Source organism: Rhinatrema bivittatum, chromosome 5 (genome assembly GCF_901001135.1).
Source record: "Rhinatrema bivittatum chromosome 5, aRhiBiv1.1, whole genome shotgun sequence".
Taxonomy (NCBI): Eukaryota; Metazoa; Chordata; class Amphibia; order Gymnophiona; family Rhinatrematidae; genus Rhinatrema; species Rhinatrema bivittatum.
The window spans coordinates 5071498-5092741 of record NC_042619.1 but is presented as its reverse complement, the minus strand read 5'-3'; the positions used below and the strand labels follow the sequence as shown (position 1 = coordinate 5092741).

Below are 21244 nucleotides of genomic sequence, written 5' to 3'. Positions count from 1 at the left end.
TCCCATGCTGCGGCGTTCAGGCACCCATCACTGCGGGTAAAGAGCGGGCGATGGCCCGCAGCAGCGAGAGAGAGAGAGAGAGGAGGCGGCAGTAACGAGGGAGGACTCAGCGGCAGGGCCAGTGATGAAGCTGCTGATCTCCCATGCTGCGGCGTTCAGCACCCATCACTGCGGGTAAAGAGCGGGCGATGGCCCGCAGCAGCGAGAGAGAGAGAGAGGAGGCGGCAGTAACGAGGGAGGACTCAGCGGCAGGGCCAGTGATGAAGCTGCTGATCTCCCATGCTGCGGCGTTCAGCACCCATCACTGCGGGTAAAGAGCGGGCGATGGCCCGCAGCAGCGAGAGAGAGAGAGAGGAGGCGGCAGTAACGAGGGAGGACTCAGCGGCAGGGCCAGTGATGAAGCTGCTGATCTCCCATGCTGCGGCGTTCAGCACCCATCACTGCGGGTAAAGAGCGGGCGATGGCCTGCAGCAGCAGCGAGAGAGAGAGAGAGGAGGTGGCAGTAACGAGGGAGGACTCAGCGGCAGGGCCAGTGATGAAGCTGCTGATCTCCCATGCTGCGGCGTTCAGCACCCATCACTGCGGGTAAAGAGCGGGCGATGGCCTGCAGCAGCGAGAGAGAGAGAGAGGAGGCGGCAGTAACGAGGGAGGACTCAGCGGCAGGGCCAGTGATGAAGCTGCTGATCTCCCATGCTGCGGCGTTCAGCACTCATCACTGCGGGTAAAGAGCGGGCGATGGCCTGCACCAGCGAGAGAGAGAGAGAGAAGGAGGCAGTAACAAGGGAGGACTCAGCGGCAGGGCCAGTGATGAAGCTGCTGATCTCCCATGCTGCGGCGTTCAGCACCCATCACTGCGGGTAAAGAGCGGGCGATGGCCTGCACCAGCGAGAGAGAGAGAGAGAAGGAGGCAGTAACGAGGGAGGACTCAGCGGCAGGGCCAGTGATGAAGCTGCTGATCTCCCATGCTGCGGCGTTCAGCACTCATCACTGCGGGTAAAGAGCGGGCGATGGCCCGCAGCAGCGAGAGAGAGAGAGGGAAGGAGGCAGTAACGAGGGAGGACTCAGCGGCAGGGCCAGTGATGAAGCTGCTGATCTCCCATGCTGCGGCGTTCAGCACCCATCACTGCGGGTAAAGAGCGGGCGATGGCCCGCACCAGCGAGAGAGAGAGAGGGAAGGAGGCAGTAACGAGGGAGGACTCAGCGGCAGGGCCAGTGATGAAGCTGCTGATCTCCCATGCTGCGGCGTTCAGCACCCATCACTGCGGGTAAAGAGCGGGCGATGGCCCGCAGCAGCGAGAGAGAGAAGGAGGCAGTAACGAGGGAGGACTCAGCGGCAGGGCCAGTGATGAAGCTGCTGATCTCCCATGCTGCGGCCAGGCTCCTGCACGCTCCACGTTATATGAGAGGCTCTGAAGGGTAGGAGGGGGGTGAGAGGCTGGGGCTTAGCTGCTGCTGCACTAGAGAGGTGGTGGGAGGTGAAAGGTCACTGCTGCTCTTGTGGGCAGCTGGAGGGCGAGACCTTGATGGCCGTGAATAAGGAGTTGTTGGGTGGATTGACAGTGGGGGATGGGTGTGGGAGTTTGAGAAAGAGAGAGAAAGAGAGCGTGGTGGGACAAGGAAGAAGGAAGGGGTCTGCGAGAGGGTGATAGTGGGGACAAGATGTCATTGGCTTATGCCGCTCAGTAGTGTTGCTGGCCCATAGCCATGGGTGAGAAAATCTATAGGGTCATCCTCCAGCCTCCCTGGATCCACTTAAAAATTAGTGATGGCGGTGAGAACAGGCTGCGAATCAGGGCAGCCAGGGCGCAAATCCCACTGCTGCCCCTTGTGACTTTGGGCAGGTCACTTCCCCCTCCACTGCCTCAGGTATAAAAACTTACGGGCAGATGCAGAAAGCCGTACTCAGTCCAACGCACCTTTCTGCTACGCTTGATTACTACCAATGCAGCAAGGAGTTGTGCGTGCAGAAAATGCATATTTATACACGAGAGTGCTGCTTAGCGCCCTCGCAAGGAAATCCCATGCAAATCAGGGCATTAAGCAGTCCTCCCCCGGGTCAGGGCTGGAGTTAAGCTTCCGGCACTACTGCACTGGCAATTCAAACCCCTAAAAACGAGGAAAGAGTTTTAAAATGCCCACGGATAAGTCAGTACTTACCTGGCTATGAGGCGGCTGCTATCTGGCAGAGGTTAACAGCTGCAAGGCAGCTGAATAAGTTCGGACTTGACTGGCTTTCTGGAGCGGGTCGCCGGACAAAAACTGGTTATCTGGTTAGAAATTAGCGAGGTAAGTGAGGGGAGCTCCAGGGAGGAGCGGCATCAGCCGGGTGAGTGATCCGGCCACTTCTGGTCAGCCACAGACCCGTGCTGTAGACAGCCGGCTCCTGCCGCTGGCTGGACAAAATTATCCTGGTAACCAGCCAAGCCACACAGTGGCTGAATATGGACCCCAACAAAACTAAGGTTGTATCAGTAATTGCGGTGGAACTTCAGAGATCCAGACGGATACGGATCAATGACGTTCTGCAACTAAGGCGCCGGCACCTTTTCTAAACTTTCCCTAACCCGGGCGGTAATTCCCAGAGAAAGCAGAGGCTAGATCTGGGGGTTCTGGTTTGGGTTTTTTTTCTAGGAACGGCCTAACCTCGCCTCCTTCTCTCAAGGATGCATTAAGAATCAATCACAAAGCATCCAAGAGCTGCTATTCAAGGAAGCAAGGAAACTGCAGGAGAAAGAAACCCAGGTTCCACCAAAGCAACGAGGCTGAATTCTAGCAGACAAGGAACCAGCCAAAGAATCTGCGCCGGCTGCACACCGGGAGCAATTTCAAATAGGACTTCAGAGAGACTCCCTGCCTTCAGAATAATACAACCCAAGAAACTTCTCTTCCCTTCTCAAATGGCAGCTTGATAAGCCTTAGCAAAGTCTCTGAAAACTCTGCTGTCCTGCACAGCTCTCAGCTTTCTGAGCAATGCACCTCTTATGATTGCACAGCTCCACCAAGTCCCACAGGTTGTCCCCGGTGCTTGTCCAGGGGCTGACGGATACAAGCAGGCTCCTGCTTGCCAGCCAAAGACACAGGTAAACCCCACAAAAAGCAAAAGAAATAATCGAAGTCCAGCATACACGCATCCCTAACTTTCTGGCAAACTTTCCGAGAATCTAACGTGCTACCCACTCCCACCTTCTAAAATAAGACAGGAGAAGAAGGCGGATCTCGAACAAGCCATGCATTTCCCCAGTCCATGTAAAGGAAGAACATGCGCCTCGTCAGACATGAAAGAAAACCAAAGTATGGTCATCACCTGCATCAACAAACTGATGCAACCCACGATCCTTCACAGCTACCAAAATCCAGCAGCAAGAGCTGAATCCATGTAAAGGAAGAACAGGCATCTCGTCAGACAGAACCCAATCATGAAAGAAAACCAAAGTATGGCCCTCATCACCTGCATCAACAAACTGATGCAACCCACGATCCTTCACAGCTACCAAAATCCAGCAGCAAGAGCTGAATCCATGTAAAGGAAGAACAGGCGTCTCGTCAGACATGAAAGAAAACCAAAGTATGGTCCTCATCACCTGCATCAACAAACTGATGCAACCCACGATCCTTCACAGCTACCAAAATCCAGCAGCAAGAGCTGAATCCATGTAAAGGAAGAACAGGCGTCTCGTCAGACAGAACCCGATCATGAAAGAAAACCAAAGTATGGCCCTCATCACCTGCATCAACAAACTGATGCAACCCACGATCCTTCAGAGCTACCAAAATCCAGCAGCAAGAGCTGAATCCATGAAAAGGAAGAACAGGCGTCTCGTCAGACAGAACCCGATCATGAAAGAAAACCAAAGTATGGCCCTCATCACCTGCATCAACAAACTGATGCAACCCACGATCCTTCAGAGCTACCAAAATCCAGCAGCAAGAGCTGAATCCATGTAAAGGAAGGACACGCGTCTCGTCAGACAGAACCCGATCATGAAAGAAAACCAAAGTATGGCCCTCATCACCTGCATCAACAAACTGATGCAACCCACGATCCTTCAAAGCTACCAAAATCCTGCAACAAGAGCTGAATCCATGTAAAGGAAGAACATGCGTCTCGTCAGAACCCAATCATGAAAGAAAACCAAAGTATGGCCCTCATCACGTGCATCCACAAACTGATGCAACCCAGATCCTTCAGAGCTACCAAAATCCAGCAGCAAGAGCTGAATCCATGTAAAGGAAGAACACGCGTCTCGTCAGACAGAACCCGATCATGAAAGAAAACCAAAGTATGGCCCTCATCACCTGCATCAACAAACTGATGCAACCCACGATCCTTCAAAGCTACCAAAATCCTGCAACAAGAGCCGAATCCATGTAAAGGAAGAACATGCGTCTCGTCAGAACCCAATCATGAAAGAAAACCAAAGTATGGCCCTCATCACCTGCATCCACAAACTGATCCAACCCACAATCCTTCAGAGCTACCAAAATCCACAGCAAGAGCTGAATCCATGGGAATGTTAACATCTCCCAATATGACTAACACGCTCATTATCACATCGAACGGATGATGAGCAAAGTGAGAAGGTACTAGCTGAGCCCCACCTTCTCATGCACATTCAGCGTGGATATCCTGAAATCATGGCACGTTTGGGACCCCTCTAGACACTCCATTGAGGTTCTGGGTTCTCCCCTCCCCAGCTCCCACCAGGAGACAGCAAGCAGCCCTCCTATGCCAGCTGCCTTCTGAAACCAGAACCGCACGGCCCACTGGTGCCATTCAGTTCCGACAGAAGCAGAAAGCCGGCAGAAGAGGCAGGGGTAGCAGGATAGGAGCACTGCTCAGTAGATTCCTCTTCCTATCCAAAAGAATGGAAAGGAACTTGATACCAGAGGTGGGTAGGAAGGGAAGGGGTGATCCTAAAAGGGTGGAAAGAAAGGGAAGGGGTGATGCCAAGAGTGCTGGGAGGGGAGGGAAGGTGCTAATGGGAGAGTAGGAGAGGAAAGGCGGTGCTGATACCAGTGAGGTGGGAGGGAAGGGAGGATGATAGTGATGCCAGAGGGTAGGCGATGGTGCCAGGGGGTGGGAAGGAGAAGGAAGGGAAGGCAATGGTGCCAGGGGGTGGGAAGGAGAAGGAAGGGAAGGGGATGGTGCCGGGGGGCGGGAGGGAGAAGGAAGGGAAGGCGATGGTGCCGGGGGGCGGGAGGGAGAAGGAAGGGAAGGCGATGGTGCCGGGGGGCGGGAGGGAGAAGGAAGGGAAGGCGATGGTGCCGGGGGGTGGGAGGGAGAAGGAAGGGAAGGCGATGGTGCCGGGGGGTGGGAGGGAGAAGGAAGGGAAGGGAATGGTGCCAGGGGAACGGGAGGGAGAAGGAAGGGAAGGGGATGGTGCCAGGGGAACGGGAGGGAGAAGGAAGGGAAGGGGATGGTGCCAGGGGAACAGGAGGGAGAAGGAAGGGAAGGGGATGGTGCCAGGGAAAAGCAGGGCCAGTCTTGGGTGTGGCATCGCTGTGAAGCATCAGGACCCTTCTCTCCTCCAGAACTCCAGAGATAGCAGAGCTGAGCCAGGCTGCAGGTTAAAGGCTCAATCTCAGGTCTCTGCACCTCACAGCACACGCTCAGGCCAGCCATGCGCCTCACAGCACACGCTCAGGCCAGCCATGCGCCTCATAGCACACCCTCAGGCCAGCCATGCGCCTCACAGCACACACACTCGGGCCAGCCATGCGCCTCACAGCACACACACTCAGGCCAGCCATGCGCCTCACAGCACACACACTCAGGCCAGCCATGCGCCTTTCAGCACACACTCAGGCCAGCCATGCACCTCATAGCACACACTCAGGCCAGCCATGCACCTTTCAGCACACACTCAAGCCAGCCATGCGCCTCATAGCACACACTCAGGCCAGCCGTGTGCCTCATAGCACACACTCAGGCCAGCCATGCACCTTTCAGCACACACTCAAGCCAGCCATGCGCCTCATAGCACACACTCAGGCCAGCCGTGTGCCTCATAGCACACACTCAGGCCAGCCGTGTGCCTCATAGCACACACTCAGGCCAGCCGTGTGCCTCATAGCACACACTCAGGCCAGCCGTGTGCCTCATAGCACACACTCAGGCCAGCCATGCACCTTTCATCACACATCTGGACTGCTTGCTAGCTGTACAATGTCAGGCCAGCAGCACCTCATAGCACACACTCAGGCCAGCCATGCACCTTTCACCACACATCTGGACTGCTTGCTAGCTGTACAATGTCAGGCCAGCAGCACCTCATAGCACACACTCAGGCCAGCCATGCACCTTTCAGCACACATCTGGACTGCTTGCTAGCTGTACAATGTCAGGCCAGCAGCACCTCATAGCACACACTCAGGCCAGCCATGCACCTTTCATCACACATCTGGACTGCTTGCTAGCTGTACAATCTCAGGCCAGCAGCACACAGAGACTGCACCTCATGGCACACACTCAGGGCAGCCATGCACCTTTCATCACACATCTGGACTGCTTGCTAGCTGTACAATGTCAGGCCAGCAGCACACAGAGACTGCACCTCATAACACACACTCAGGCCAGCCATGCACCTTTCATCACACATCTGGACTGCTTGCTAGCTGTACAATGTCAGGCCAGCAGCACACAGAGATGCACCTCATAGCACACACTCAGGCCAGCCATGCACCTTTCATCACACATCTGGACTGCTTGCTAGCTGTACAATGTCAGGCCTGCAGCACACACAGACTGCACCTCATAACACACACTCAGGCCAGCCATGCACCTTTCATCACACATCTGGACTGCTTGCTAGCTGTACAATGTCAGGCCAGCAGCACCTCATAGCACACACTCAGGGCAGCCATGCACCTTTCATCACACATCTGGACTGCTTGCTAGCTGTACAATGTCAGGCCAGCAGCACACAGAGATTGCACCTCATAGCACACACTCAGGCCAGCCATGCACCTTTCATCACACATCTGGACTGCTTGCTAGCTGTATAATGTCAGGCCAGCAGCACACAGAGACTGCACCTCATAACACACACTCAGGCCAGCCATGCACCTTTCATCACACATCTGGACTGCTTGCTAGCTGTACAATGTCAGGCCAGCAGCACCTCATAGCACACACTCAGGCCAGCCATGCACCTTTCAGCACACATCTGGACTGCTTGCTAGCTGTACAATGTCAGGCCAGCAGCACCTCATAGCACACACTCAGGCCAGCCATGCACCTTTCATCACACATCTGGACTGCTTGCTAGCTGTACAATGTCAGGCCAGCAGCACCTCATAGCACACACTCAGGCCAGCCATGCACCTTTCATCACACATCTGGACTGCTTGCTAGCTGTACAATGTCAGGCCAGCAGCACACAGAGAAAGGCACCAATATTACAGGATGAGAGGTAACCTTTACAACACATTTTAATCTATCAGACCTCTGCAGACTAAGTGTAAGTGAAAAGTACTCTGCTAATGTCATTAAAAGACAGAGGACAATGGGTGCCTGCTCTTATCTTAGGCTCCTGCAGCAGTCGGTAATCAGAGCTTGCCTTCTGCCTGCTTCATCTGCTTCCATCCATCTCTGGGAGCCACCGTCACCGTAAGCACTGCCTCCCAGCCCCCTCACCTGCAGCACCTTTCACTACATTGGCCCTGCTTGGTATGTTCTGTATTTTACCTTCTAAAAATAAAGCAGGATTCCAACTTTGCTTGTGGATCTTTTATTATTAAGTTGTTCTCGGTTATCAGAGTAGGGGAGAGGGAAGGACGAGCACTGATGAGGAGGAAAACAGGAGCAGAAGAACCTGGGTAAGAGAGGGGGAGGAAGGGGAAGCAATCTGGGGTCTAGGAAGGATGCAAACAGGAAGGGGAGTCCCTCCCCCAGAGCCCTCCCTGCCCAGCCCTGCACTCTGTACTGTAAGAGACCCCCTGCACCTCTCCCCCTCCCCCTCCTCTCAGCTGGACTGGCAGGGAAAGGAAGACTCCCTGGAGGATTGAAGGGGGGGGGGGGGGGAGATGGACGCTTTCCCCCTTGAATTAGGCTTGGGGCTTCCTGCGATTCTGAGAGGATGGGAATAAACCTGAAAACGATGTGAGGTGACCTCAGCCGTGGACGTCCACCTGCTCCTGCCCCCTCATTACGCCCGTGGGCAGCGTTTTAGGGATGAGGCTGCTCTGTGCATGGCCTCCAGCTGGCAGACCATGACCAGGCCGCTGCCCTCTCAGACGCCGCACCTTGCGCAGAAGACCCTCCTGCTAAATCAAGCAGTGCAAGGAGCGAGGCACTGCAAGCTTTCTAACCTGCCCCAGGCAGTCGAGTTTCACAGGGGGTAATTAGGGAATAATGAAATCCGACCTTCCCCCATCCTGCAGCCCAGAGACCAGCACAGCCATCCCCCAGCGAGATGAGAGAGAGAGAGAAAGTGCTTTGGCTGATCTGCTGCCGCCTCCTTCCCAGGGAGGGACCCGGGAGGGCTGCAGCTCTCCTCTCACAGTGCAGTGCGTCCCAGGTCTGCAGAGGAGCTGAGAGCTGCCACCACGGTGCACTGTGCAAACACCGCCAGGAGACCCGGCCAATGAATACAGCACAAACAGCTGAAGTGAACCCTCGGGAGAGGAGGCCGCAGCCAATGAATACAGCACAAACAGCTGAAGTGAACCCTCGGGAGAGGAGGCCGCAGCCAATGAATACAGCACAAACAGCTGAAGTGAACCCTCGGGAGAGGAGGCCGCAGCCAATGAATACAGCACAAACAGCTGAAGTGAACCCTCGGGAGAGGAGGCCGCAGCTCCAGGACAGAGGATTAAGTAGTAGGACATCAGAAGAAAGCCTTAAAAGAAGCATTTGAATGGTTTGTATTGGGTGGGTGCTGGGATTTGGCTGCTGCTCCGGCCCACCACCTGTTCATGTCCTCTCTTTACAGAGCGTATTTTTAACCTGTAACTCCCGAGAGCCTGCACTGGCTACCGATTCAGTCCCACATCCATTCTCACAGCCCCAGGAAGGCAGGGGAGGCGCTGCAAGCAGACAAGCCTCAGAGATCTCATGATAAAGCAGGGCTAGCTGTGCCATCACTTCAGGATACACATCAGACAAAAATAGAGAGACTGTGCGTTCTCCCTAGCAGGCCCTATACTCCTGCAACGCTCTACCCAAGGCGGTGCCTTCTCCCTAGCAGGCCCTATACTCCTGCAACGCTCTACCCAAGGCGGTGCCTTCTCCATAGCAGGCCCTATACTCCTGCAACGCTCTACCCAAGGCGGTGCCTTCTCCCTAGCAGGCCCTATACTCCTGCAACGCTCTACCCAAGGCGGCGCCTTCTCCCTCGCAGGCCCCATACTCCTGCAATGCTCTACCCAAGGCGGCGCCTTCTCCCTCGCAGGCCCCATACTCCTGCAATGCTCTACCCAAGGCGGCGCCTTCTCCCTCGCAGGCCCTATACTCCTGCAACGCTCTACCCAAGGCGGTGCCTTCTCCCTCGCAGGCCCTATACTCCTGCAACGCTCTACCCAAGGCGGTGCCTTCTCCATAGCAGGCCCTATACTCCTGCAACGCTCTACCCAAGGCGGCGCCTTCTCCCTCGCAGGCCCTATACTCCTGCAACGCTCTACCCAAGGCAGCGCCTTCTCCCTCGCAGGCCCTATACTCCTGCAACGCTCTACCCAAGGCGGTGCCTTCTCCCTAGCAGGCCCTATACTCCTGCAACGCTCTACCCAAGGCGGTGCGTTCTCCCTCGCAGGCCCTATACTCCTGCAATGCTCTACCCAAGGCGGTGCCTTCTCCCTAGCAGGCCCTATACTCCTGCAACGCTCTACCCAAGGCGGTGCCTTCTCCCTCGCAGGCCCTATACTCCTGCAACGCTCTACCCAAGGCGGTGCCTTCTCCCTCGCAGGCCCTATACTCCTGCAACGCTCTACCCAAGGCGGTGCCTTCTCCATAGCAGGCCCTATACTCCTGCAATGCTCTACCCAAGGCGGCGCCTTCTCCCTCGCAGGCCCTATACTCCTGCAACGCTCTACCCAAGGCGGTGCCTTCTCCCTAGCAGGCCCTATACTCCTGCAACGCTCTACCCAAGGCGGTGCGTTCTCCCTCGCAGGCCCTATACTCCTGCAACGCTCTACCCAAGGCGGTGCCTTCTCCCTAGCAGGCCCTATACTCCTGCAACGCTCTACCCAAGGCGGTGCCTTCTCCCTCGCAGGCCCTATACTCCTGCAACGCTCTACCCAAGGCGGTGCCTTCTCCATAGCAGGCCCTATACTCCTGCAACGCTCTACCCAAGGCGGCGCCTTCTCCCTTGCAGGCCCTATACTCCTGCAACGCTCTACCCAAGGCGGTGCCTTCTCCCTAGCAGGCCCTATACTCCTGCAACGCTCTACCCAAGGCGGTGCCTTCTCCCTAGCAGGCCCTAGACTCCTGCAACGCTCTACTCAAGGCGGTGCGTTCTCCCTAGCAGGCCCTAGACTCCTGCAACGCTCTACCCAAGGCGGTGCCTTCTCCCTAGCAGGCCCTATACTCCTGCAACGCTCTACCCAAGGCGGTGCCTTCTCCCTAGCAGGCCCTAGACTCCTGCAACGCTCTACTCAAGGCGGTGCGTTCTCCCTAGCAGGCCCTATACTCCTGCAACGCTCTACCCAAGGCGGTGCCTTCTCCCTAGCAGGCCCTATACTCCTGCAACGCTCTACCCAAGGCGGTGCCTTCTCCCTCGCAGGCCCTATACTCCTGCAACGCTCTACCCAAGGCGGTGCCTTCTCCCTAGCAGGCCCTATACTCCTGCAACGCTCTACCCAAGGCGGTGCCTTCTCCCTAGCAGGCCCTATACTCCTGCAATGCTCTACCCAAGGCGGTGCGTTCTCCCTCGCAGGCCCTATACTCCTGCAACGCTCTACCCAAGGCGGTGCCTTCTCCCTAGCAGGCCCTATACTCCTGCAACGCTCTACCCAAGGCGGTGCCTTCTCCCTAGCAGGCCCTATACTCCTGCAACGCTCTACCCAAGGCGGTGCCTTCTCCCTAGCAGGCCCTATACTCCTGCAACGCTCCTACCCAAGGCGGTGCCTTCTCCCTAGCAGGCCCTATACTCCTGCAACGCTCTACCCAAGGCGGTGCCTTCTCCCTAGCAGGCCCTATACTCCTGCAACGCTCTACCCAAGGCGGTGCCTTCTCCCTAGCAGGCCCTATACTCCTGCAACGCTCTACCCAAGGCGGTGCCTTCTCCCTCGCAGGCCCTATACTCCTGCAACGCTCTACCCAAGGCGGTGCCTTCTCCCTAGCAGGCCCTATACTCCTGCAACGCTCTACCCAAGGCGGTGCCTTCTCCCTAGCAGGCCCTATACTCCTGCAACGCTCTACCCAAGGCGGTGCCCGTTCTCCCTAGCAGGCCCTATACTCCTGCAACGCTCTACCCAAGGCGGTGCCCGTTCTCCCTAGCAGGCCCTATACTCCTGCAATGCTCTACCCAAGGCGGTGCCTTCTCCCTAGCAGGCCCTATACTCCTGCAATGCTCTACCCAAGGCCCTACCACTGACCCCTGAAACGGGACCGTAAAACATGGTAATCTCACAATACACATAACCTAAATGAGGTTTTCTGAAATCAGTACTTGCTCCTTCATGGACACATTCAATACCAACCTAACTAAACAACTCAATGGCGCTTTACTTTCCAACCCCGCCCAAATGATTATGGCAAGTGATTCTCTCTACCCCTTTATTTATATCCCTCCGACACCTTGTCCCGGCCCATCCTTCTTCCCCCTCCCACCTTCAGTCAATGTATGAGCCTTTCGCTAAAATGCATGTTACATGAACTCATCAAGTGAACGTCTACCTATGATGTAAACCGCTGTGACCTTCACTTGGAAGGAGGGTATATAACGAGGCTACATAAATGAATTTACAAGCATTTGGTCCAGGCTGTGCTTACAGCCCTGCACATCCCAGGTGCTGGGATCACAGGATGCAGGACGATCTTTGGACCGTATCTAATAAAATGTAAATAAAACATGGGAACTACATTTCACTCGCACTTTCTTTACTCGTGCAGTAAAAACAGAGTTTACTCCTGATGCAGTAAGCTAATGGCAGCTGATACACTGGAATTTTTCACCAACCTGAAAATGCGCGCAGAAGACGTGCTCAGCACACAAACAGAAAATACGATTTAAGCACGGAAAATATATTTTGTGCCTGCTGCGCAGAAAAAAGATTTATGTGCAAAAAACACAATTTGCAAAAAAAAAAAAAAAAAATTATGCACAACAAAAAGGTTAATCTTAAAAGCCCAGCAATCGCCGAAACTGGGAGATGCGCACACAGGTCAGGCCAGCGATCGCAGACTGGATTTTAAAAGCTGCCCGGATACACGCGTGCTTGCCACTGCGCGCAGAAATGAAAAGTTCAAAAGAGGGGCAGGGCATGGGCACGCCTGGATTTTAAGTTGAGATTAGCACGTAAATACGTTCACGCGCAGGCGAGCTCCGGGGTCCCCTGACGCGCAACTTTAATTGTTGTAAAACCAAAACTTCTGGGCAGGTCAGCGGGGTTTTAAAAGTCAGGGTTAACACGGGAGAAAGGAGGCTGGAAAACTAGGGGGGGTTTGCAAGTTCTGTTCCTTACCTGGGCGTAATGGCGTCAGCGGGCGCGGCTTTTAAAATTCTCCCACTTTCACGGCAGGAGCAGCATTTGCGTGCACAGGTGCGCGTCCGCTTAAAATTGCGCGCACATTTGCGTGGGGGTCAAACTGTTTTAGAAGAAGCGCGCATATACGCATGTAGGTCATGAAACGGCCCGCATCCCTTGGTGCAGGCCGAACGCGCGCACATGTGCGCCCGCGTCAGAGCACGTTACCGTCAGAGCGTGTTAGGGATGCGCATTCCTTTAACAGGAATGTGACAAACAGGACAAATCAAGCCAGTTTTGATTCGTTATGAAGGGAACGTATATAAAAAAAAAAAAAGCCTCTCACACAAACGTTTCAGGTATTTTTATAAAAAATAAATAAAATAAAAAGGGGCATCTTTTGAAGCCCTCCAAAACCCCCTCTTACCCAATAAAAATCTGTCCTCGGACTCGGGCCTAGCCTCCAGGAAACATGGGAGCGGGGTCTCCCTCCCCAGTGCAGGACAGGAGCGAGCCCACTGCTCCTACCCCAAGTGACTGCACTTTATTTATTTATTATTATTTTTATATACCGACATTCGATCTGAGATATCACATGGGTTTACATTCAGGTACTGTGGGTATTTCCCTATCCCCAGAGGCCTCACAATCTAAGTTTGTACCTGAGGCAATGGAGGGTAAAGTGACCTGCGCAAGGTCACAAGGAGCGACAGCAGGACTGGAAGCCTGGTCTCCTGGTTCATAGCCACTGCTCTCACCACTAGGCTGTTCCTCCTCCCACTTCAGAACCAGCCTCGGGTGTGGCCGGCGCCATTTTAAAGATTCAGGTGCAGGGCACTTACTTCTGCCCTTTTTATCCTCTTAATTCCAGATCTGCGGCACGGGAGTAAGTGGGGGAGGTCCCCAGCCCATGTTTCTAGGGGATGCGAGGGGCCCAGGGAGGCCCGGACGGTTTGGCCTGGGCCCCAGGCTAGATTTTTGTTTTTAGTGTGGGGGCACTGGAAGGCCCAAGCCAGGTCTGTCTCAGCCCAGCTGGGTAGGGCTGGGCCTTGGAGATGTCTGGGAGGTGGGAGAAGGGTTGGAGAGCCTCAGAGAGGCCCGGTTTGGTTGTTCTTTTGTTTTGGGGGTGTTTAGTTTCACGTTTTTTCATTTTAATCGGCAATGAACCGTACACCAGAAGAAAGATTAAACAAAATGAAAAATGACCCCCCCCCCCCACCCTCAGAAACATAAAAACAAACCAAATCGAAACTCTTGAGCTGCTCATCCCTAAAGCATATTTTCCGTACCTGCTTGATTTATGCACAATGTGTGTTTAATGTACAGAAATTGCAGGGACAGGACCCCCCCCACACACCACGAACTCCAGGTTCAACCCCCATAGACTGCCATGAGCTCCCGAAACTTTACTCCAGCTCAGGAAACAGTCTCTGGTGCCAAATTCGGATAGCTGCCCAAGCATCCTCGCTGCGGCCTACGTCTATCTGGGCCTCCTTCCGAACCACTTACCAACAACGGTGCCGTCCCGGTCCCATGAGATGCAGCGAGGGCCTGCATGTTCACGGCTGGGTGCGCTCACCACCTCCCCCAGCCCTGCTCCTACTCTGACCCGGAGTTACATTTCCACTGTTCAGAAACCACGAGTTAAGGCAACGTCATTAAGATAGGAACAGAATGCAGGAGTGCTAGCTCGTGCACACAGTTTTTCTGCATTAAGAGTGAAGTCTGTACACAATAAATGTGCCTGCATTTGTGAGTAACACTGAGTACACAGCCCACTGCACCTGATTACATCGAGACCTTACAGGGCATATCAGTAAGAAACCTGCTCCCACTCGTATTGCAAACCCATTACTGAAGGCCTCAGAGCACTGAATCACAACCCGATTCATTTCCTCTCTAATCCTTGGTATTCATTTTAAACCAACCATGAGCATGCACATATATGAAACAGAACAGTAATTGCACAAATATGAATTGGTGTATACTGCAACTGGTGCCATTTGTGGTGCTGCACTAAACGGTGATCGCTAACTCCGCAATATCTGATCATTAACCATGAACATGTATGCGGATCTTGTAAGCCATTGTGATCTACTTTTGGGACGCGTAAATAAATAATCCCCAAAACTCCTAGCACTTCTTCCCTATTTCATTCATCAGGTTATGTCTGTACCACCCCCACCCTGCCGCAGCACAGCCCAGGGCTCTTGTTCCAGCTTCACAAGCCCTACAGGCATTTATTCCCACTGGTCTCCCGCTCTGCGGCACCCTGTGATCTCCCTGGCCTCGCCCTTCTCACTCCAGGCCGCATCACCAGCAGGTCTGACACCTCCATCAACCACTCATCCTCATTTCCTGCAGGCTGCCCTTGCCACACACAGGGCCTGTAAGCTCTTTGGCCAGAGCCCTCCCTCTGCTACCATATCCGTATGAATCATCATTTATGGGGGCTTATTTTGTAGAGAACTGTAGTGCTCTCTCTTAGTGAAGCCCACCTAACCGGTGGAGTTGTCAGGATTTCTGGCTCTTAACATGTTAGATAAGTAAAATAGTTTTTCGTACTATGATATTATATTTGGGGATGGTGGGGAAGGGGTTCATTCTTTGCTCCCTTCCCTCATCTCCCAAACTCGAGGCCTTGCACAACAACCCTTCCTCTTCTCCAGAGCTCCAGAAATCACCGGGAGACCTGGAATCCAGGATTTTTCCATCCTCAGTTTAGAGAGCAGCATATAATCACACAGTATGTGGTGAAGGGGTGGGCAACGCCGGTCCTGGAGTGCCACACACAGGCCAGGTTTCCAGGACACCCACACTGAATATGCAGAGGAAATATCTGTAAACAATGGAGGCAGTGCCTGCAAATGTACCTCAGGCATATTCACCGGGAACATCCTAAAAAGCAGACCCGTCCGTGGCACTCTGGGACCAGAGCCCCTATCCCTGATGTATCACTTTATTATAATGAACAAAAACAGGAGGAAAGCATAAAATGACTCCTTTTATCCACTGATTTTCTCCCAGGAAAAAATAAAATCTGAATATGAAGGTTCCTAGAAATAGTGCAGCATATACCTTACAGCGGCTCAACAGACGCCCAAGCACCAGCAGAACAGTATAATCCATACCCAGGCCCTTCACGCAGAGCACAATATAGAATACAGCCATGCTCCAGACTCCCAAACACAGAATGAGAAAAAGGTCTTTGCAGATCAGGCCCCCAGTATAATACGAGGTTTCCTAGCCCTTAGCCAGCCAGGACTTCAGGATTGCCACAATGAATATGCATGAGATAAATGTGTATGCATTGGGTCTACAATGTGAAAACATTTGCTTCTTGTTTTATTTGTAAGATGTCTGTATAATTTTATGTAAAACCTTATGCATGTTATTTTGTACATCGCCTAGTATTTAGGCGATTAACAGATTTTAATGAAGATAAAGATAAAATCTCTCATATGCATATTCATTGTAGATATCCTAAAAAAAAAAAAACAACAACAAACAAACCCACAGACCAGTGAGGTGTGCTTCCAGGAGGGGATTGAGGAGCATTGGTATAATGTGCAAAATATGTCCAGACAGCAGCTCTTCAGACTGCTGAACACACACAGACAGTAGAGAGTAGCATTTAGCAGCTAGTCAGAATCCGGCCTATACCTGAATACCATGTTTACCACGGGACCTGCTTTTCTCTCACAATCCCTGCTCTTGTGTTTGGCAAAGTAGCAAAACAAACATGCACTCACATAGCAGCTCTCCCTTCATTGTTCCCCCTGGGACTAGGGAGTCCTAGAAAAGATGCAGTTTAACTCAGTGGCTCTCAAACCCATCCAGATCGCTTCATCACTCCAGCTCAGGGGCCAAGGCTGCGGTCACTACAACTGCCAGACACCTCTCAAGTCTAGACTGAGGGAACAGTCACCACATTCAAAGGTTCACCATCTGTCTGTAACAGCCAAAGGAGGGTAATTATCCCGGCTCAGTACCAGCAGCAGCCAGAAGGGGTCAGTATCGTCTATTATAAGAGGATACTGGAACTCTGGGCCTGCCACCTGTAACACGGCTGGGAAATCATAGCACAGGTACTGGGGGGGGGAACACCCAGAGCAGGGGCACTGGGGCTAGTGCGAGCAAGGGCCTGCTGATCCGATCTGCCCCCAAGCTCTATGAATCAGCACCAGGTGACAGGAGAAAGGCAACACTGCTTCTCTCCTGTATAGTACCAAGAGTCAACTGTTTTAACCACACAGCGCGGTGCACATACAGAACGGGGATGACTGGAGGGTAGGGGAAATCTTGAAAGAGGATGGCTGGAGGCAGATGAGCATGAAAGGAAATGGCTGGAAGAAGCTGAGAGGTTGGTTGGAAAACAATCAGCTTCAGGATGATGGGGAGCAGGATGAGAGAGCACCAGAAAGCAGGCAGCCCAGAGGAAGTCAAGGGAGCCAGATAAGCTGGACACTGGTAAGGGCAGCAAAGTAATGCAGGGCAGGAGGGGTGCCAAGAGTTGTCAAAGGAGGAAGAGTCAGGGAGATGGAGGTTGGAGACAGGAAGAACAGCAATAAAGATTTTAAGCTGCAGGTTTCAGCTACTGTACATAATTCCAGGTGTGCTCCCAAAGTTTATCTATGCCTTCAGTAATGTGAACCAGATAAAGGTAGCCACGGCATCACAGCAGCTCACCGCCATAACATTGTATTTGACATATTAAAATGTAAAACGCCTAAAACTACCTATTCTGAATAGGCAAAACAGAAAAAGCTTTTCAAATAAAAAGTGTTTGTTTTTATTTTAAATAAATGGTTATTTCCAACCTGTGCACTAAATGCACACACTACAGAAATGAAATCTGAATCATAAGCAACTTCCATTTATATTCCACTGCTAAATTAAATTAGTTATCAGCACATTTTTTCTGACAAAAGGTTATCAGAAAAACAACCAAATTATATTAAATGTGCAAGCAATTGAACATCATATAAAGAAAGCCCAGGTTTCAGTCACACCACCATTTCTCATTCTGTGTAGATTTCAAGGTAGCAAATCCCAAGATCATAAGAAATTGCCATGCTGGGTCAGACCAAGGGTCCATCAAGCCCAGCATCCTGTTTCCAACAGTGGCCAATCCAGGCCACAAGAACCTGGCAAGTACCCAGACATTAAGAAGATCCCTAAAAGTTTCTGAGCTGGAAACATTAACTGAGGGCGGATAATGCTACACACAGAAACTGAATTTGACAGCAGGTAAGGACCGTACAACCCATCTAAGCTGCACGTCCAAAAGCAGAAAATACATTTATGGACAGAACATTTCTAATCCACAGGTTCCATACAATTGCCACCTGCGAGGAACAAGCAAACACCCATAAATTAAAACATAAAATCATGTTTATAAGCCCGAGATTGCCATCACAACATAGACAAGCTTACATCATAAAAGTTATTTTCTCCCCAGTGCTGTGTACCCAGTAAGCACCATGCAAAGCTCGCATCTCTCCGTGCCAAGGTGAGCAGCAAGAGCGACCGAGGCAAAGCGCAGGCTGACCAGGCCCCTTTCTGATTGGCTGTGGCGTGGCTCACCCATGTCTGCAGGGCAGTGGTCTCCAACCCTGTCCTGGGGGCCCACCAGCCATCGGGTTTTCAGAATAGCCACAATGAATATGCATGACAGGGGCACTAACCCCTTCCTGGCCCGAGGTAAGAGGTCACACAGGTGCAGGAAGTCAGCAGCACAGGTGTGCGCCGTGTGCCAGTCACTGAAAGTGCCAGCCAGCAGGAGCAGGGGAAGGGAGATCTGGGAGGGGGGGCTGGCTGGCCTGTCCTGGGGGCCCACCAGCCATCGGGTTTTCAGGATAGCCACAATGAATATGCATGACAGGGGCACCTAACCCCTTCCTGGCCCGAGGTAAGAGGTCACACAGGTGCAGGAAGTCAGCAGCACAGGTGTGCGCCGTGTGCCAGTCACTGAAAGTGCCAGCCAGCAGGAGCAGGGGAAGGGAGATCTGGGAGGGGGGGCTGGCTGGCCTGTCCTGGGGGCCCACCAGCCATCGGGTTTTCAGGATAGCCACAATGAATATGCATGACAGGGGCACCTAACCCCTTTCTGGCCCGAGATAAGAAGTCACACAGGTGCAGGAAGTCAGCAGCACAGGTGTGCGCCGTGTGCCAGTCACTGAAAGTGCCAACCAGCAGGAGCAGGGGAAGGGAGATCTGGGAGGGGGGGCTGGCTGGCCTGTCCTGGGGGCCCACCAGCCATCGGGTTTTCAGGATAGCCACAATGAATATGCATGACAGGGGCACCTAACCCCTTCCTGGCCCGAGGTAAGAGGTCACACAGGTGCAGGAAGTCAGCAGCACAGGTGTGCGCCGTGTGCCAGTCACTGAAAGTGCCGGCCAGCAGGAGCAGGGGAAGGGAGATCCGGGGGGGCTGGGCTGGCTGGCCTGTCCTGGGGGCCCACCAGCCATCGGGTTTTCAGGATAGCCACAATGAATATGCATGACAGGGGCACTAACCCCTTCCTGGCCCGAGGTAAGAGGTCACACAGGTGCAGGAAGTCAGCAGCACAGGTGTGCGCCGTGTGCCAGTCACTGAAAGTGCCGGCCAGCAGGAGCAGGGGAAGGGAGATCTGGGAGGGGGGGCTGGCCCGGCCCGCGGGGTCCATTCTTAGCATTCAGGGAGAGGAGAGGCGGCGAGCAGGAAAGGGCGGGCAGTCTGCAGCGCTCCCCGAACCTCTGACAGGCGGCTCGGGGTTCAAATCCCGCCCCCGCTCCTGGTGACCTTGGGCAGTCCCTGCACCTTGCTCAGGTACAAGCGGTGAGTTCAGCCGCACCTGAGAGATGATTAAACCCCCGCCACACAGCGACTTCATCAGCTATGCAAATGCGCCTCATGCATATTCATTGCGGGCATCGCCACAGCCCCCCGACTGGCAGAAGGGATCCCAGGACAGGTTCGGAGGGGGGAGGGAGCGCTGCGGAAAGCGGGAAAAGAAGGAAGGGGCCGGAGGTCTCCGCCTGCGCCCTCCCCCTCAGCGCCACCGGACGCGGCCTGCTGCTAACGACGCCCCCTCTCCTCGGCCCCGGCCCGCACTCACCGTCCGTCTCACCGGCGCTCCAACGCGGGGTCCTGGCGGGGGCGGGGCCTGCGCGGCGCGCTGACGTCAGGCGCAGGGAGGGGAGAGCGTGCGCGCGCGCATGCGCGGCGGGAGGAGGGGAGCGTGCGGAGCGGCGCTGAGCCGCGTGCAGAGCCGAGGTGCGAGGAGCGGGGCGGGGCCGTCTACACTCCCTCCCTCCCACCCCCCGCCCGCTCCGGGGGGGAGGCGCTGCCCCCGGCCCTGCCCCCACCCCCCGCCCGCTCCGGGGGGGAGGCTCTGCCCCCGGCCCTGCCCCCACCCCCACAGCTGCACCTAGCGGCTGCCGGGCAGCCGGGGCCCCTCCTGCTTCCTAGCTGACTTTTCATCAAGGAGACTGCAGGTGACCTAGGCAGGACCTCGTTTCCCTTCCTGCACTCCTCAGTGTGGCAGAGCCCGGGAACATGACAGGAAGCACCTGCATTACATCCTGTTAACATGAAACACGTGCCGGACATCCTTGTAACGTGAAGCCCGCGCCGGTCATCCTTTTAACGTGAAGCCCGCACCGGTCATCCTTTCAACGAGAAGCCCGCGCCAGTCATCCTTTTAACGAAAAGCCCGCGCCAATCACCCTTTTATTTATTTATATTTATTTATTTATTTGCTTTTATATACCGACATTCAATCGAGATATCACATCGGTTTACATATAACTCGGTGAATAGGGCAGGGTCTGCCTTATTTTAACAAGAAGCCCCCACCGGTCATCCTTTTAACGAGAAGCCCGCACCGGTCATGCTTGTAACGTGAAGCCCGCATCGGTCATCCTTTTAATGTGAAGCCCGCATCGGTCATCCTTTTAATGTGAAGCTCGTGCTGGTCATGCTTGTAACGTGAAGCCCGCGCCGGTCATCCTTTTAACGAGAAGCCCGCGCCAGTCATCCTTTTAACGTGAAGCCCGCGCCAATCACCCTTTTATTTATTTTTATTTATTTATTTATTTGCTTTTATATACCGACATTCAATCGAGATATCACATCGGTTTACATATAACTCGGTGAATAGGGCAGGGTCTGCCTTATTTTAACAAGAAGCCCGCACCGGTCATCCTTTTAACGAGAAGCCCGCACCGGTCATGCTTGTAACGTGAAGCCCGCATCGGTCATCCTTTTAATGTGAAGCTCGTGCTGGTCATGCTTGTAACGTGAAGCCTGCGTCGATCATCCTTTTAACGTGAAGCAAGCGCCGGTCATGCTTGTAACGTGAAGCCCGCATCGGTCATCCTTTTAATGTGAAGCTCGTGCTGGTCATGCTTGTAACGTGAAGCCCGCGTCGGTCATCCTTTTAATGTGAAGCTCGTGCTGGTCATGCTTGTAACGTGAAGCCCGCGTCGGTCATCCTTTTAATGTGAAGCTCATGCTGGTCATGCTTGTAACGTGAAGCCCGCGTCGGTCATCCTTTTAATGTGAAGCTCGTGCTGGTCATGCTTGTAACGTGAAGCCTGCGTCGGTCATCCTTTTAACGTGAAGCCCGCGCCAGTC

General features: G+C 53.8%; 1 protein-coding gene across 2 annotated transcripts in view; it reads right to left on the bottom strand.

Moving 5' to 3' along the window:
• FAM160A2 (family with sequence similarity 160 member A2) overlaps nucleotides 1-19794 on the bottom strand; it is a 211879-nt gene extending 192085 nt beyond the window's left edge. The window contains exon 1 of one of the 2 annotated variants that reach the window (XM_029601916.1): nucleotides 19725-19794. The gene's annotated coding sequence lies outside the window, so the exon portion shown is untranslated. Of the gene's footprint in view, nucleotides 1-18060; nucleotides 18999-19724 lie in introns of those variants that run through there. The other variant, XM_029601917.1, reaches the window with a different exon arrangement.
• Nucleotides 19795-21244: the final 1450 nt, after the last annotated feature.